Raw genomic sequence first — 14,223 nt, forward strand, 5'->3', positions numbered from 1 at the left:
CCGCTCCGCGCGCTCCGCGCCGCCCGCTCCCGGCCCCTGCGCCCGCGCCCGGCTCCCCGGCTGCTCGCCTCGCATGGGCCCGCCCCGCCTAGGTGCGCCCAGGGGGTCAGGTGACTGGGTGCTCACTTCCCGGCGACCTTCAGTGTCTCCTCGGGGCCCGCCGGGCGGCCGGTGCCCGCTCCCCCAGCGCGGGCATTTCCAAGGCTCGCTAGGGGCGCGGCCCGGACGGGTGGCTCCGGGGCTGTAGCTCCGACGCGCCGCCCGCGCCCCGGACCCCGCCCCGGACCCGCTTCTCGGGCCCCGGCCCGGGGCGCCCCGGCTGAGGGCGGTTCAAGCGGGCCGGCCGCCACCGAAGGAAGACGGCCGGGTCGCGCTCAGCGCTCCCGGGGCTCGGCGCCCGCGTTCGCCCTCTGCCCCGCGCCCCGGCTCCTTCCCGTCCCGCCGGGCGGCCAGGCCCCAGGGCTCCCTCGCCTCTCCTTGGTCCCCTCCTCAGCGCTCCGTGTCTCCCGCCCCCGCTGGCCGGGCCCCGGGCTCCCTCCCCAGGCGAAGGCGGCTGACGCGCTTTCCCAGCCCGGCCCGCCGAGATACTTCTCCGATGCTGTCACTGTCTTTAAAACAGAGGGAGAAAAAACATGCACCGAGAGGAAACGCGCGTCCTCAGTCCAAGCGAAACTGCCTTCGCGCGCGGGCACCGCCTCAGGCCTCCTCTGCCCGGGGCCAGGCTGCCGGGCGGTTAGAAGGGCATCCCGCGTCCAGCGCGCGGCGCCCGCCCTCCCGGGCCAGGGATCCCTGGCGTTTTGACTCTGCCGGATGCTACCTCTCACCTTTCCCCAAATCCCGGAAAGGACTGTCATGCGGGGGTAGAGGGATCTACTACAGAGTCCGCATCGATGTGGGCTGGGGTCAGTCCCCCGGTTAACATTTGTTTTCCCGGCCCTGGGAGTTTGACAAAACAGAGGGTCAATGATAGATTTCCTGGCTGCTACACCTGCACCTCGCGTCCCAGGTTGCCAGGGAGACGCAGGTGGGGGGGAGGGGGACCCTACTCCACGGCAGCCGGGGCCCCAGCGCGGGCTGCCTCACACACCCAAACGTGCATTCTTCCCCTCCTCCTGCACACCGCGTGCACGCTTCTCCTTCACTTCAGAAGCCAGTTGGTGGGGAAAGGGCCCTGGCCCGGTCTCTACTACGGGCGTGGGGTGCTCCTAAGCCCCACTCAGTCACTTCCATTTGCTGCCAAGAAGCCTAGCACCCTCTCACCACCCTCACCTCCCCCCACCCCCTGCTCAACTACTGGCTTTGCTTCTCCTTCCATCCCCCTAGGGAAGGGAATCGGCAGAGGACTGGAGGGAATTAAAACTAGCCAATTAGTCCATCTTTGGTAACAGCCCTGTTGGGGCCAAAGAGGCCCCTGAGGCAATTTGCCTTGTTTTTTATACAGTCTGCAGTTCAAGCAAGCAGAGAAAATCCAGACAGGGAAGGGGACCTTGCTGGAGAGGGAAGGGGGGCAGCGAATGAATTCAAGGGCCTGAGACCTCAACTCCGCCTCTCCAGTGGGCACAGCTTCTTGCTGGCACTGGCACTGGGGGGAGGGCAGGGAGCGCCAGAGTGGTGCCAAAACGTGCCTGGTTTATTTATGAAGCATCCATTAGCAATGGCCTCAGCCCCCCTGAGCCTGCCTGGGTGGTGGGAGATCACAGATATAGCCATGGACGGCTATCTATAGCCAGAGAGGTGTGTCCCAGGCCCCACCCCTGGGATTGCAGCTACCCTGGCTTCAAGGACTACACCAGTAAGTGACCTGAGAATCAGTCTGGAAAAAGAATGGGGAAATGAGTATGTCCTCAGTGGGTAAGAGGGCAGCGCGGCAGCACATACAGCCCAGGGCTCCTCCAGCCTTTGCCATACACAGAACCTCTCCGTGGCCAGGAGGGTGCTGGAGGCACTGGCTGTAGGTCTAGGCCAGCATGGGGTGTATTTTATCCACACACAGGTAGAGTACACCTCGGTGCAAGACCTGAATCCCTCCCAGGTGGGTGAATGTGGATGGCTCCCACCTATGCCCCACTGCCTGGGAGGTATTTTAGATCAAGTTCATCAGTGAGAAACAGGGCATTGGGATGAAAGTGAAAAATCTTTCCACCAAGCAGGTAACTTTATTCATTGTTATTCTGGGCTTCCAGGCCCTCTCAACTCATCTACAACCACAATGTTTCCAGCCCCAGTGTGGCTGAAAATATAAGGTTGTCCCCCAAAGACCGTAGCCTGATCTGATTCCTAGCGCCCTTAAAGGTAGAAGTTTTCTGGGGGTGGGAGAGCCATTCCTTCTGCCCACACCCCACACAGGAAACACCAGAGCATAAGGACACCCATCAGTGGCAGAGAATGTAATGGCCATCTGCTAGATGTGGCCATTCCACCAACATTTATGAAACAATTAGGATTCATCCAGCCTTGTGCAAGAAACTAGGGTAAGAGAAATGTAAGAGACCATCCTTGCTCAAAACAAGCAGGGCTAACACACATGAAACCACAAAACCATCCCATTCCTGGCTTATCCAGTTTATCCAATGTGACCCAGCCACTGTTCCCCCACGTCAGGCCATTTGCATACCACCTTCACAATGTCTTAATACCATACTACTCAGTTATTTACTTATTCACTTTGCTTTAATTAAATCCACTCACTTCTTAACTAATTTTAAAAGAAAACATGATTACCACCCTAAAATCTATTATTGCTTGTCATTCATCCCATACAAACATACACAAACTTATTAAATTCTAGCTCAATTCTGTTGCCCGGCGAAGGCTCGGCACCTGAAGCACCTTCGTTAAAAGAGAAAAACAGACAAGCATTAGTTTTCAGCTACACACTTGCACCAAATGAAGACGCTGTCCTTGAAAAAATCACCAAGTTTGAAAGAGAGCCAAAAGGGAACAATTTTTCAGGTAAGTGACTCAAAGGTCTTCTAGGGCCACATCCATGGGGTACTTTGGGGTGGACAGAGAAGACTGGACACTTCCAGACCACAGGGAGTGAGGTCAGTGAGGACCACAGTGGTCAGAGAAGGGGTCTTCTCCCGGATCCCAGGCCACTGAGCAGCAGTTTATCCTCGGCAGTGTCCCAGCTCACAGGACCTCCAAGGTCTGTCCCAGCCCTCCCCCCTCCCCAGCACACAGTCCCTGAGAACAAAGTGCTGGGCAGCTGCCAGCCTGGGTCTCTGTCCCAATCCGGGGAAACCCAAAGGCTAAGGGGGCCTGGGTGGGAGCTGGGTGGGGAAGGGGACAGGGCAGTTAATCATGAACAGAGGGCAGACAGCTGCACAGCCCATTCCTAAGGGGCCAGTGGGGTGAAGCAGACAGACACGCATGCTTGGTCCTGAAGAAAAGGGCCTTCTGTGCCTGGGAAGCCGCTCCAGGAGACACATCCGCGTGAAAGCAGGAATCAGCCCCACTGCCAGCGCCCAGGTCTGAGAGCAAGCGCTCCTCCCCACCCCCCACCCCACCTCCACTACCAGTGCCTCCACTGCTCCCCAAAAGGATTGCAACCCTCCTTGGCTAGGATCACGGGTAGATGTGAGGCAAGAGGGACTGTGGAGCTATGGGGTAGGGCCTCTTACGAAAACCAGCTATTTTCAGATATCTTGCTTCTCCCCTTCTACAGGGGACAGCGTGCCCAGCCTTCCCATGGATCACACAACCTTTGGAGCAATTCAAGAGTTATACACCTTTAGACCTGCTTAGGACAGGCCAGCATCCCCACTCTCTTATGCCTTTGGGGGTACACACCAGCTCCAGCTCCGAGAGAAATCACTCAGAAGCCCCCCCTCATGTCTCTCTGCGGAGCACTCACACCTGTGCTTGCAAGGAGCCAGACTGACATTCATTCTTGGCAGGTACGTCAGCACCCCCTGCTGGACCACGTTACAGTTGCATCTCTGGGATACCACCATATGAGGAAAAGGAGAAAGAGGAAGGGGGAGAGGGAAAGCGGGGGGAAGGGAAAGATTGGGAAGGTCATTTGAAGTGGAGAAGCAGTTTCTATTTTGAAAAGAGAGAGAGAGACGCAGGAGGGATCTTTGCCACACGTTGACTCTCCACCCAGCTCCTAACCTCCCCTCTCAGAGCCCACGACCAGCCCCCAAAGGGGTCCCTCCCACCACAACAGGCTCCTTTGGAGATAGCAACAGACCACGCCCAGGCTGGGCATGGAAGCCAAGCTTGGGAACCACAGCTCAGCCTACTTCCCCGGAGCCACACATGTCATACTGAACAGAGGATCTGCCGAGAAACTGGCTCAGATTTGGGAAAGGGATCTCGGTGACTTGTGTGGCATTTCCGAGCTCCAGGGAGAGGAAACCATGCCTGAGGAAACCCACAGATCCCACTCAGTGGCAGGCATCCAGCCTTTGGGCTAAACATCACCTAGTACCCAGAGCCTGCAATGCATGATGATAACCAGAACTTTGCTGATTTCCTGTTCAGGAATTACAAGAAAAGGGGGTAGGAGGAAGAAGAAAGGAGTTCCTCACCTATTTCTTGGGCTACTGAAGGTATTTAAAATATTTCTTTTTGGTTTATTTATGGAATTTTGAATCCATGAATCTGAACGGCATGGCTATAATTTTTCCCACAGTAGAAACATTCAAAAGGATTCTTCCATGTGTGAAATTTCTGATGAGCAGGAAGCAGATTTTGCATGGAGGCTGCCAGGGGTCACTCCAGGGAATCGGGAGCAGATGGGCCAAGGGTGGGTGTCCTGCAGCACAGGCATTTCATGCTCAGGGTCCCCAGTCGTTCCCCACCTCACTGATTAGCTGTTGCTACCAGTGGAGCCACTTCCAACTCTAGGCTTTCTGGGGCTGAGTGGAAAAGTGGGGAGGAAAGCTGTCTTTCCATAATATTAGCAACATTGCTTAGCAACATCTTTCAAAGCAAGAACCAGCAGACTCTCCAAAAACCTATTCTGTTTGGCTCTACAAAGAACAGAGTGGTTTCTTACATGTGCATTATTTATATACTAGTCTATATACCCAGTAACACCTTCTGTGCTGGCTTCCTCAGGAAGAGGACGTATTACAGCTAAGTGAGATTTCCAGACAACAGAGTTTTGAGCAGCAAAACTTTTCTTTGCTTGCTTGCTTTTATTGTTATGACCTTGGCTAGAAATTTCTCTAAAATGTCTTACAGATTTTTTTGTCCACTTCAAACATAGGTTTAATGGAAACTTTTCTTGGTGACTCAGAGCCATTATTATCAATACCACCTACTGTACTCAAGCTAAAACTCAGTTATGAAGAACCAGTCACTGAGGTGAGGACCCATTTGTCCCTATATTTAATGACCTCGATCAGCTGTGATGCGAAGACACTACAGCGAGGGAATAAAAACTTAAAGACCCCGCAGTCAGACGAACTTGGGCTAGAATCCCATCCTCAGCTTTTACTGTCTGTGTGGCCGTGGGCTAGAAATTTCATCTCTCTGAGCCCTGGTTTGGTCATCTGTAAAATGGGCACAACAACAGTGCCATCCTCCTAGCGTTCTTGCAAGGCTTCGATGAGCATGCATGGTCCGCACAAAGACTTGTATGAAAATGGTCGTAGTAGCTTTATTCAAAATAGACGGTCCATCAGCAAACTGTGGTCTATCCACACCATGGAAGACCACTTAGCAATAAAAAGGAACAAAATACTGACACATGCAACAACATGGCTGAATTTCAAAGCACTATGGAGTGAGAAAAAGCCAGATACAAAAAATACTTACTGTATGATTCCATTTATACAACATTCTAAAACAGACAATCTAAGGTACAAAAAATTAGAACAGTGGTTGCCTCTGGAGGTGGGGGATTTTCTGGAGAGATGGAAATGTTCTCTATTAGGACAGGATGGTGGGATCCATTTGTCCAAAATGTATAATTAAGATTTGTGCATTTCAACGTATGTAAATTCCCCCTCAAAACACAAGTTAATAATAATAGAGGGAGGATGTGGAGTGGGTAAAGGTATAGATGAAACAAGAATGGCAGAGGGGGCTTCCCTGGTGGCGCAGTGGTTGAGAGTCCGCCTGCCGACGCAGGGGACGCGGGTTTGTGCCCGGGTCGGGAGGATCCCACATGCCGCGGAGCGGCTGGGCCCGTGAGCCATGGCCGCTGAGCCTGCGCGTCCAGAGCCTGTGCTCCGCAACGGGAGAGGCCACAACAGTGAGAGGCCCGCGTACCGCAAAAAAAAAAAAAAAGAATGGCAGAATGTTGATAACTGGGGTGTGGGGGGGTGTTCATTATACTATTCCATTTACTTTGTATATGCTTGATATTTTCCACAATATAAAATAAAAAGAGGAAATTTCCTGGCGGTCTAGTGGTTAGGACTCGGCGCTTTCACTGCCATGGGCCGGGGGTTCAACCCCTCGTTGGAGAACCAAGATCCCACAAACTGCACAGCGTGACCAAAAAAAGAACATGTTCATAGTGGGGGGAAGAAAGGTTAATAGTGTTTATCTATGGAATTATGATGATTTTTATTGTTGTCTTTGTGCTTTTCTTCTATCTATAAATTTATAAGGACTACATGTTAGTTTTGTAAATAAGTAACAACATGGATGTTATCATTAATTAAAGGAGGATGCACGCAAAAACACCTCGCAGGTACTCTTTAGGTGGCCTTTCTCACTGTGCTGTTTTAAGCCCTTGCTCACAGTGACTGCTCCCTGGGAAACAAATACAGGTGTACCTGGGAGATATTGCAGGTTCGGTTCCAGACCACCGCAATAAACCAAAAACCACAAGAAAGCGATTCACGTGAACTTTTTGGTTTTCCAGTGCATATATAAGTTATGTTTACACTATACTGTAGTCTCCTAAGTGTGCAATAGCATGATGTCTAAAAACACAACGTACATACTTTAATTCTAAAACACTTTATTGCTAAAAAATGCTAGCCATCATCTGACAACACAGGGTTGCCACAAACTTTCAATTTGTAAAACAAAACAAAACAAAACAAAAACAACACGCAATATCTGAGAAACGCAAGAAAGCAAAGTGCAGTAAAATGAGGTATGCCTGTAACTGAGCTTGACGACAATTAGGCCAAGCATCCTGGGTACCAGCAAGTGGGCGAGTGTTTACCTGCAGAGACACACAGATCTTACACGTCCTGAAGAGAGTATGATCAGGCCACCCAAGACGGCTGTTCTCTTGCTCTCTGTCCATCCCCTGCTCGACCAGCCCCTGCTTCATCTACTCCCTACTCATATGACTGACCTTCCTAAACAGTAAATGCCTACAGACTTCCCCTTGGCCCCACCTACTGATTGTACAGTAGCTTATCAAAGGGGGTGACGGGCATGCTTCTCTGCTCGTTTCCTTGGTAACTGACGAGCCAACCTGACATCAATTCCCCCTATAACTGGTAACCTCCCTCTCCCCTCCAGTAGTGAAGGCTGCTGCCCTGTCCTGCCCTCGTCTGCCTCACACAGTGGGCTGTCACTCCAGGACCTTGCTTCAGACATGTAAGATCCCCCGTCCATTAAACCATCGATGTCTCTCTCGCTGACTCCAGGCTCTTTCTTCCATCTCAAGGCTGGGCAAGTACACAGCTTGCAGGCCTGCGGGGTGCAGCCCAACTGTGTGTGTGTGTGTGTGTGTGTGTGTGTGTGTGTGTGTGTGTGTGATATAGGTCGTGGCCCTGTTGACCTGATTCCTAATAAACCCTAATTTTTTTTTCCTGTTATCTGAACTAATCTCCTGCTTCTACGGGTCCCGGAAGAACTCTGGGTCGGATACGCCTTTCTAGAGGGAAATCGCCCCTATAGGCAGCCATAATCAAACGTTTTCTACCTAACCCAAACTAGAGTTTGCTTCACAACGGACTCTGGACTCTAACTCATTGATGTGTTCATTGCTCTTTCCCGTGATGACTTTAAGTCCTATTAGCCTTAAAGACAAACACAAAGTTTATCTTCCTTGTAGACACAGATTCCCTGAGCTTCGCCCAGCCAGGAGCCAAGCTTTGAGCCTCCCAGGGAGCAGCTATGAGTCTGCAATTTGCAAGCTTTTTGCCAGGACTGCTTTCTGAGGCCTTTCTGCCCTTTCCACCAGGAAAGGTTCTTCCGGCTGTCTAGCCTGCAGCACTCCTGTTGTAATCTAAGCTCTTCTGGTGAATAATTCCCTCCATTGTTGGGAAAACCCCATTTAGTTCCCACTATCTTACCCCTCCTCCAAGTCCCAAAGCAGCTTCAGAAACTGCACCAGCTGTTTCCCTTTCTCCCCAAGGCTCCAAACTCTTTGCTTCCATCCATTTTCTCCCCTGCCCAGCCCCCCTCACTCATAGTCATGAGGCTGCATGTGTCACAGCTAATAACTAAAGGACCGAAATTTCCCAATTATTTCCTTCTTCTTAATGCATTAGAGCAGTTTCAAGGTTATTGGGAGCTAGGCTCAGCGGCCAGCTGTGTGTGAACACCATCCATCAAACCTGTCATGCAGAGGACACATAAGAAGATGCTGTCAGACCGTCTCCAGGCAAGACCAGCAGTGATCTTTGTGAGGGTCCCTTCTTGGAGAATCTGGAGCAGAAACAGTCTCAACCCATCCAGCCCTCGAGGCCGTGGGAATTAGTGTAGGAGGGGCAACTAGCAGTGTAATCCCCCAAAATCCAATGGGGAAATTAATCTTGCAAGCTGCTGACCTGTCCAAATGTAGAGTACATCCCTTAGTTATTCTGCACCTAGCCCCTGGTTTGTTTCCTTTGTGGCAATTATTCTAGCTTAGGGAGGGGATTGGGGGGGGCAGGGCGGGTGGTACCAATTTGTCTGTTTGCTGGTTTTTTGGGTCTGTTTGCCCTAGTGGACTGTAAACCCCATGAGCTCAGACACAGTACATATCTTAGAGGTCACCATCACCTGCTCCCTCTTCACCCTGTGCCCAGAATGGCACCTGATGCACTCTAACCCTCAATAAACATTGTTGGAAGTGAGGAAGGAGAGGAGGAGAGAAAGAAAGGGAGGGAGGGAATTCCCACTAGGAGGACCATGTGTCCTGGAGTTGAACTGGATTGGCTGGACGGGAGGGCAGAACATGGCTGTTCCAGGGATGGAGACCCACCCTCCACCCTCTCACAGGTGCAAAAGCTCAGATAGGGTGGCTAAAAGGATGCTTTCATTGAAAGCCCCATTCCAGGCTGGCACAGCCTCGTGAGTCTGGCAAGGAGAAACCTCAGATCAGTGGGTCCAACTTCAAGGTCTCTTTCAGGACACCCGAAAGTCCCCCTGACTGTTAGACAACCCTACGGAGGAGGGTACTAGTCTCCTTCTCATGTTTATAGATGAAGGGAGGGACCTCTCTAGGGCCAACCCTGGACAAGCTTGGTCTGACTCTGGGGCCCACACTTGGGTGACAGGTAGGGGTTTGGCCACTCACCCTTGGGTATGAAACAAATTACATTCCTTTATTTTTCTAAAAATACCTTTTAAAAAGTCTTCTGGACTTCCCTGGTGGCATAGTGGTTAAGAATCCGCCTGCCAATGCAGGGGACACGGGTTCGAGCCCTGGTCCTGGAAGATCCCACATGCCGCGGAGCAACTAAGCCCACAACTACTGAGCCTGCACTCTAGAGCCTGCGAGCCACAACTACGGAGCCCGCACGCCGCAATTACTGAAGCCCACGTGCCTAGAGCCTGTGCTCTGCAACAAGAGAAGCCACCGCAGTGAGAAGCCCACACACCGCAACGAAGAGTAGCCCCCGCTCACCGCAACTAGAGAAAAGCCCACGAGCAGCAACGAAGACCCAACGCAGCCAAAAATAAATAAATAAATAAAGTCTTCTAGGGTTGGCAGGAAATGCAGTATTTTTGGAGCCCTCTCCTCCGGCCCATTTACTTCCACCATCTTCCCTTCCTCATCAAAGAATGACCAAAGGGCTCAGATAGTCCCCTGGGGGGACAGTGCTGTGCCCCATTCTATGGTCACCTGTGGAGGAATCACCCCACCCATTCCGAGGGTCCATGGCCCTGTGTAGGTCACCATCCCAAGTATCCAAGGAGCAGCTCCGAGGGCAGGTCCTGCTCACCCTGAAGCAGGAGAATCACCTCAGAGGGGAATAAACACCACCCCCCGATGCAGCATTTGACAGCTACAAGCACATTCACATCTTTTATTCCATTGGATACTCACAACTCTGTAAAGAAGGAATATTAGTATCATCCCCATTTGCCAGATGAGTAAACTGAGACCCAGAGAGGTTTAACTCTTCTGTCCAGAATCACACAGCTCATAAGAAGCAGAGCTGGGACCCAGACACAGGTCTCCATGGTTCCTGACTCCCACAAAATTCATAATGAAGAGGATGGAGATCTCAAGGGATTAGGAGACGACACAACCAATCAGAGGCTCACCATGCCTGTCACCAGACAAACTGGAGTTGGCTTTTCCACCTGCCTAACACTCAGGCCCCTTCTTCCGGTCGACAGGCCTTGATTTTCCCTTGGGGAATACCCCGACACCACTCTTGGTTTTTGTGGTTCAGATGGGACTGTCCCTTTCTCAACCTCTCCACCCTGAGCTGTAGGGTGGGTACATGGTCCAGGCCTGGCCAATCCATGTATTCTATTCATCAGGCCACAATGACTGCTTCTGGGATGGGCATATAAACCCAGTAGGTCCAAACAAGTGAAGACCTGAATTTTTGCTGGCACCATAGAAAGAAGTAGCTTATTATCCCCTGGGATTTCCAAAGTTGCTGGCTGTCTTATGTTTAAACTGTCTTATGAGAGGAGAATTGCCTGTGAGGGAAGTGAATGCAGAGGAAAGCAGAGCCAAGGGATAGGGACAAACAGACTGATGATATTTTTTGACCCACCTGGATCCAGCCATTCCTGAAGTCAGTGCTCAGATCTGTTTTTCCTTTTGGTGTCTTTTTTTTTCCCCTTGAACTAGTTTGAGTGAGATTTCTGTCACCAGTAAATGAGTTAATTAACATAGGAGATCTCTACCCAATGGGCATGCAAAATAATAGCTTTAGACAAGTAAGAAAAGCACATCGCTCCTTTACCCGAGGGGAGCAGCCCTCAAAGTGATGCATAGGGAAGTCCTTCCAGGAGGAGCCCCTAGGAACACCAAACAGACCTGGAGGCACCAACCCAGCCCATGAGTGACAGGCTTGGGGACAATCCTCTTGACCCTACTCTCGGGGAAGGCAGAATGGCCTAAATCCCACCCCGAAGATAAAACGGGAGTTTCTCCCTTCCTCCTCACTGTCAACATGTGGGTCACTCATTTTATCTTTCTTCAGTAAAATCAAGGGCTATTCAAGGAAAACACTGAAAAAAAGGAACATTTGGACAATTCTAAAAATGTGGGACGTTCTACAAAAACAACTTTGCCAGGTCTGCTGTTCCACATTTAAAGAAACTAAAGAGATGTGATAACCAAGTACAAAGAGTGACCATTAATAATAAGCCAATAACATAATCTAATATACAATCCACATTTACATTTGGGAAAACTATATTTGGAAATGGACTGTATATTAAGTTACATTGTTAAATTAATATTCACTTTCTTACATGTGATCATGGTATTGTGGTTCTATCAGAAAATGATACTGTTTGGGGGAGACACCTGCTGAAATATTAGCGTATGAAGTATCTTGATGTCTGCCACTTATTTCCTCTACTTTACTCTCATTATACAGAGAAAATGAGAACACCTATGCAAATGTTAATAAGTGGTGAATCTGGGTGAATACAGCTGCTCATTGCATTATCCTTCTCATTGTTGCATAGGTTGATAATTTTCAAAACAAAAAGTTGAAAAGAAACTACATCACCCTTGCCGATACGTGCCCTCAAATCTGCACACATATGTGCACGCATGCAGGGAGCGTGCATGTACACACGTACATGCATTCTGTGACCCAACAGATGGGTGTGCAAAGAGCACTGGGCCTGAGTCAGCAGAACCAGCCTCTGGAGCAGATCTGTCCTCTCAGTATCCATACATCCTTTTATCCTAGTCTATTTTCTCAGCTGTAAAATGAGGGCTGAAAATGCTATATACACCCATGAGATGCAGTATGAGCATTTAGGTGGATGGAGTAGTACTGTGAAGGGGTTAAGAACTGAAGCCAGAGGCCTAGATGAGACGGTCTTTTCTATCTTAAGGTTCCTTTCTAAGGAAGTGGGTGTAGGTGACAGAAACTGTCTCCAAGGTCACCCCCTTCCCACCCAATTGCCCAGTTCTAGGCCTCTCAAGCAACCTTAGAATTTGAACTTGGGTTTGAGATCAGCAGGCAATATCCAGGACCAGCCCAGTGAGAACTGGCCTCTCGGTTCAATCAGCAAAGGAAATGCATTTGGGCTCCAAGCTGTGCCCAAGGGACCCTCAGGGCAGAAGTGCCTTAACAAGTGTGAATCAATGAAAAGCCAAGGCCAACCCCTCTGAACTTGGCTGGGGAAGTCAGTACATTCAGTCTCACAGACAAATCCATGGCCACCCCTCCAGTTAATAAAGCTCTCTGGGTTCCTGAGCTTCTGAAAAAGGAGAGGTTGAGGATACTCTCAGCAAAAAACCATCCTGCAAAGATCCCAGGCAGGTGCAGGAACTTCAGAGGGCAACAATCCACTGACTTAGGGAGGATGGTGCCGGAAGGGGTAGAGGGTGTGGCAGGCAATGCACAGCTGGAGAAACTCAGGGGTGAGCAATCAGAAAAATGCAGCCACAACAAAGAGGGCGTTTCACCCAACAGACTGGCAAAATGCACATGCCTGCTAGCGGTGGGCGTAGAAGCCAGAGGGCAATTTTGCAGTATTATTAAGATAAAAAGTCACCCACCCTATCACCCAGCAATGTAACCTCTAAGATTTACTCAAATCTAGAGAAACACTCGCATGTGTGTAGAGAGATGAGTCTGAGGCTGTTCACTGCGGCACTTTCAGAAAAGAGTCAAAAATACCAGAAGCAACCATTTAGAGTGAAGACTGCTAAGCAGATGTGATATATTCATAAGTTAGATAGTATACAGTGTTTAGAAGGAATGAACTAAATCTATATGTATGGACATTGACAGTTACTTAAGATACATGGAAAAATATTTTTTAATATTTAGAAAAATACGTACCAAACTCTGAACAGTGGCTACTCTGGGGAGAACAAGCGACTGGCATTGTGGCCACAGGAGACCGTTTCTTTTTTTTTGTAACATATGTATTTTTTTATTGAAGTATAGTTAATTTACAATGCTGTGTTAGTTTCAAGTGTACAGCAAGGTGATTCAGTTATACACATATATATATTCTTTTTCAGATTCTTTTCCATTATAGGTTATTATAAGATAGTGAGTATAGGACTTCCCTGGTGGCACAGTGGTTAAGAATCCGCCTGCCAATGCAGGGGACACGGGTTCAATCCCTGGTCTGGGAAGATCCCACATGCCGCGGAGCAACTAAGCCTGTGAGCCACAACTACTGAGCCTGCTCTCTAGAGCCCGAAAGCCACAACTACTGAGCCCGTGTGCCACAACTACTGAAGCCACGTGCCTAGAGCCCGTGCTCCGCAACAAGAGAAGCCACCGCAATGAGAAGCCCACGCACCACAACGAAGAGTAGCCCTCGCTCACCACAACTAGAGAAAGCCCACGCGCAGCAACAAAGACCCGATGCAGCCAAAAATAAATAAATAAAATAAATTTATTTTTTAAAAAAAGATAGTATAGTTCCCTGTGCTATACAGTAGGGCCTTCTTATTTACCTATTTTATATATAGCAGTATGTATATGTTAATCCCAAACTCCTAATTTATCTCTCCCCGAGACCCAGAGACTGTTTTTTTTTTTTTTTTTTTGCGCGGTGCGGGCCCCTCACTCTTTTGGCCTCTCCCGTTGCGGAGCACAGGCTCCGGACGCGCAGGCTCAGCGGCCATGGCTCACGGGCCCAGCCGCTCCGCGGCATGTGGGATCTTCCCAGACCAGGGCACGAGCCCGTGTCCCCTGCATCGGCAGGCGGACTCTCAACCACTGCACCACCAGGGAAGCCCAAGACTGTATTTTTATTTTTTTATTTTTTTTTCCGAGACTGTATTTTTAATGTTCTGATTTTTTTAAAGAAAATATATTCTTACATTACTTGTGTAATGTAGAATAAAATTTCTTAAAGGAATCATCAATTTTTAAAAGTAAATCCACATAGTGAAATGATACACAGTTATAAGAAAAAGGGGGA

At 49.7% G+C, this 14,223-nt stretch overlaps 1 protein-coding gene across 3 annotated transcripts in view; it reads right to left on the reverse strand.

The window, feature by feature from the left end:
• RAP1GAP2 (RAP1 GTPase activating protein 2) overlaps positions 1-14,223 on the reverse strand; it is a 187,203-nt gene that overhangs the window by 143,996 nt on the left and 28,984 nt on the right. The gene's annotated exons all lie outside the window — the stretch shown is intronic.

Source organism: Monodon monoceros, unplaced genomic scaffold (assembly GCF_005190385.1).
Source record: "Monodon monoceros isolate NGI ecotype Baffin Bay Population unplaced genomic scaffold, NGI_Narwhal_1 Super_Scaffold_9, whole genome shotgun sequence".
Classification (NCBI taxonomy): domain Eukaryota; kingdom Metazoa; phylum Chordata; class Mammalia; order Artiodactyla; family Monodontidae; genus Monodon; species Monodon monoceros.